Raw genomic sequence first — 4,921 nt, 5'->3', positions numbered from 1 at the left:
TAATATCATATAAAACACGATTCCAACGCTGAACTTTCAAAAGTGTCTCAGGATTTTTCCTCAAGGCCATCTCTGTCTGTATCTAATCAATATCTATATGAAGGGCAGGATAAAAAAACATTTAATGCAGTATTTAAAAAGGGACATGAAAATTTCCTGCATATCCTGAGAGAAAATGAAAAATCTCCTTGTTGGAGGCTTCAGTTTTTTGCCAAGCATTTCAATACCTTCCTGAGTAAACTCAGTCCACTTTGCTCACATGCACACACTGTTATGTCTTTAACGGACCCAGACCTCAAGGCAATACTGCATAGCTATACTTGGGTGCCAAAAGAATCCGCACTACTATACATATTGATCCAGCCCTGGCCTTGGAGAAACTGCAAGGAGCTATGCGAGGTAGAGACCTAGCCAGAACCGCCTGTGGCTAAACCTCCTTGTTTGCCAGGCCTGGACTGAGTGGGCTCGCTTCAAGACTTTTTCTTTCTCTCTCTCTCTCTCAAACATTCCTTGCTCTACCTGAGGGAGGGAGAGGAGGACGGGTTTGCTGGTGGATGATGGGAGGTGACCGTTGACCCTGTCGTGTTTCTGCAGCGCTCCCCCCAGAGGGGGTGCCCGGCCCTCAAGGGCACAGCCGTGTCACACTGCCGTTGTCATGGAGAATGCCATTACCGCCCCTAAGGGAGAGAAGCACATCTAACATTAAAAAAAAAAAAAAAAAAAGCATGTGGAAAAAGAAACACACACACACACAGGAGAGAAGCTCTTTTCCTGCCCAAAGCAATGATATCCAATGTAAGGGACAACTCTGGCATTATCCTTCCTGAGCAGTGAAAGGTTGAATTTCAACCTGAGCAGTAATGTTCATGATTATACAGACAGAAGAGAGCCGGATTCGTACTGCAGCATTACATTGAAATGCTACTCTGTCGTGTGCGTTTATGATCCAGCACCTGGCGCAGAAATGCTTTCAGCACCGATGAACCTTTGAATAACAACAGATGTCGGCACAAAGCGAGGTTTTTGTTGATTATGGTCTCAGGAAACGAGCTGGATAGTGACGCGAACGAGCAAACAGGAGCTGAAATCCTGGAGGACACTTCAGTCACCTGAGCACATCCTGGTTCAAACACATGAATGAGGCGGCCGTGGCGTGAATGCATGATCACTCAGCGAGTCACTGCCGGTAAAACGCTCATCCCTGAGCAAACATGGGCTGTGTGGCCGCTGACGCTAATGTTTATTTAATGTTTAAAAAAGAAAAGTGGAACTGCACAAAGTCAGACAAATGGGCCTTTTGACTGTGTGAGATGAAGAACAAGAGAAGCTAACCCAAACCAATCTCAACAATGTTCCATCCCATAATATATATATATATAAATCCAGATTAATTAAGAAATGACACAGCATAGATAAACGTTGAAAAATACATTTCGATTCCTCTTGTTGTTACATTAATGACATACTCTCTGGCCATAGTGCATCTTGGTTGCCATGGCTACAGTAGTAAAGATGATGGTTTAGCTACCTTTGTCACCATGGTGACTATAACGTGATCACGGTTTGATTGTGTTTACATGGTTAGATTCAGGACAAGATGGTTCGGGTTAAAATAGGTGCTTTTTCTCTCAGCATCAGATCACCTTTGTTGTCATGGTTACAGTGATTTATACTAATGTGGTTACATTTATTTAGTCTTGGACAGAAGAAACATTAACTGTCCTTTCAGATGGGAATCACACAGCAACTATGTTGCTCCATAAACATCTCTGCACTTTTATCACGTTGACCTCGACCACGAGATGAAGGACATTCTCCTATAAAGGTATTTACACACATTTTCTGTCATTTCCGCCTGAAATGAGACTTTTTTTTTTTTTTTAAGTAAAAACATGGCAGTCTCACTGACAGAATATGTTCATCTCCTGTGCTTCTGCTAACTCATCAGTCAGATTGTGGAGATGACCTCCCTGGCGTGCTGTACATTTCCAGGGTTCCGCTTATTACTTAACCCCCAAAAAAGTGTTCCAAGCCCCTCCGATAATGAGTCAAGGCTACCATGTAAAGCTGCTCGGAGCCGGCCTGGAGGGAGGTGGATGTATAACTGGCATTAAGATTAAAGATGAATATGAAGACACTGGAGACATATAATCTCTCCCAGTGGCCTTTTACATCAAGTCCCTGAGAGCTTTCTGTTAGATCAAGATAAAGCACACAAAATGTTAACATATATTTACATCACCGAACAGACTTAGTCCTCTGTTGTCTCAAATATCTGATCGTACAGAGATGCCTTCAGATCCTCCATTAGAAAAATTCTGATTTGGCTTTTTGCACAGAATAAGCAGAACAATATGATTTTGCACATGCTTCAGCCTACTGAACACACACACACACACACACACACACACACAAAGAAAAAGCTTGAATCAATAACACAAAAGCTGGCCCACACAAACAGCGGTAATGCACATTTATCATTCATTTATTCCTTCATCTTTTCATTCATCTCTATTTAGTAATCCATCAGATGTATCTGCCTGGAGGTGAGAAGATGCCCACAAGCTGGCAGAAGTCAGGATTATGATTATAAAACGGCAAGAAGGCCCGGAGCTGGGGGGGGCTTCGCTGCATCCACCGCGTCCGCATGTGTGTTGGGGGGCGCACATGTGCATCGCAAACCACTAATATATGTGTGTTTACATGGCACCTCAATGCTTGGGCAGAAATAATCAATAGATGAATCACCAAAAGCGATGTAATCGTCCCCAGGCAGAGTGGTGCAGCTTAATGCTATTCTTTCCATTCACCTTGGGGAATGGCATCCACCGGGCCTCCCCCCAAAGTGAGCTACGGCTGCCTAAAACACCACCAGCGCTGGAGGGGCTTCTTGGAAAGTGATGCAAGGAGAGCACAGGTGACCCCTTCACCCCCTCCATGTTTGCGCTAGTTTCCATCCTCTTTGGCGGAGCGGCAAATCACACAGTTCCTGCCTCATTGGCGTTGTCAGGCGCTTACAGTAGTGTTTCTCTGCATTGTGCTGGTGGTTAACTGGTTCAAATGTTATGGAAATGATATTTACCTCTTCTTTGATCCTGTAAACTCCAAACGGGGAGGCCTTTCTTTTCCCCGGTTGAGGGAAGAAGGACTAAAAGAGGAGCTATAAATACCAACTGCAGGAAAAAATAGATATCCAAAACTGAGCTGCCGCGTTAAAATCAATCACGTATCCGGATTCTGTACTTGAGCCGAAGCCTTTTAAATCATGATTCACCGTTGCTGGTACGTTAAAGGACACAGTTCAACCTTTTTGACACAAACCGCAAAGTCAAGCCAGTTTGATTCATGGCGCTCAGCGGCGCTATATAAAATAAGCAGCGAGGAACAAAAGCCGAGGCAGCGTCTGTCGGTGGAACATGCAGTCGACGGTCCCTGTTGCTCTGTGATAGATAGTGGACAGACCCTATCTCGCTGTCATTTTTCTTCATTCATCCCTTATCACTGAATCCTGAGAGAGAGAGAGAGAGGGGGGCAAAAAGAAAAAGTGCAGCTTTTCTCTGTGATGAATGTTCCAACATCTCTGACTCAACGTGATGACAAACTGACACAATCACCGTGCTTCATTTGTCACCGCTTGGGCTGCTGCTTTGATCTGAACCGCAACAAACAAGCAGCTTTAATGCTAAATAATGCGTTTCCTGTCTGCGATCTGCCAACCTGACACCCGAATACGTTTGACTCTCGCTGCTCGGGCCTAATCACTCTAATGACCACACCGGTTGGCTGTAGTCCCTCTGAGAACTTGCTCACGATGGAGCCTTTGAATAGCAATGCAGTGCTGATGTGTAACCAAGAGGGGGCACAGTCATCCCTGTTTAAGAGCAGCCCGATGAAGACGGGCTGGAGAAGCACACCAACTTTGATGGCGGTAATTAAGACATAAGTCCAGAACAGTCGAAGCCTGCTCAGGTTGTTGCTTTTATTTCGGCATCTCTATGCAGATTTTAATTGTGCTGCGAATAAATTTTTCACACGTCGTCAAGTCTTTTTATATTGAGGTGTGAAAGATGCGAAGATGTGAAATTGCACCTTATATTTTCTGTATGTCAAACTCTCATTTACTTCAAAATAAAGCTTACTATTTTCAAGGGTGATGACACACTGATTGATTCCCGTTAAGGATCAGGAGCATGTGAAAGAGCATTTTAAAAGGGGAAGGAAATATAAATTGGACTATGAATCAGCGTAAATTAGGGAACGCATTTTTTTTTTTAATTTTGTTAAAAATTTAGTTTTAGGGAAGCAGAGGATGATAAATCTTGAACTCATGTCAGACTTGATTATAGACACATACTTAAAGTAAACTTGCTCAGACCTAACACAGTCCATCTCCTGCTCCTTATAATTACAGATAATGTACAATTAAATAGAGGATGCAGCTAAAAAATATTTTATGTGACAAAAAAATTATTATGCATATTTCAAAAAAGGTTTTATATACACAACACAACACATCATAATTTGTAGTTTCAGTTTTTACTGATGTGTCCAGGAATGCGTTTATTTATTCTTCCTACTTTGAGGTCTGATTTCTGTTTTATCATACAACTGCACTCCACCTATCGTGGCCTCAGTTTGGTGATTATGGCTGAATATTCAACGGTCTGGAGTTAAAAATAAACATTTATTTCAGGCTTTTGTCACCCAAGGAGGTAAAACTGACATTAACATATTGAATCGCATCTTAAATGAGGAATAATGACTTTTGTGTGGTTTAAATACGACAGTAGCTGTAGAATACGTGGATGGTGAGAATGTAAATGATGTCCAGACTGCTTTTTACTCTTATAATCAATCAACAGCAACAAGAATGTGAACGGCTGTCTATTTTTCCCCAGTCTTAAAATACACAGAGCTCATC

This window comes from Echeneis naucrates, chromosome 2 (genome assembly GCF_900963305.1).
Source record: "Echeneis naucrates chromosome 2, fEcheNa1.1, whole genome shotgun sequence".
Lineage (NCBI taxonomy): Eukaryota > Metazoa > Chordata > Actinopteri > Carangiformes > Echeneidae > Echeneis > Echeneis naucrates.
The sequence above is the reverse complement of the archived record's forward strand: the minus strand, read 5'-3'. Positions refer to the sequence as shown.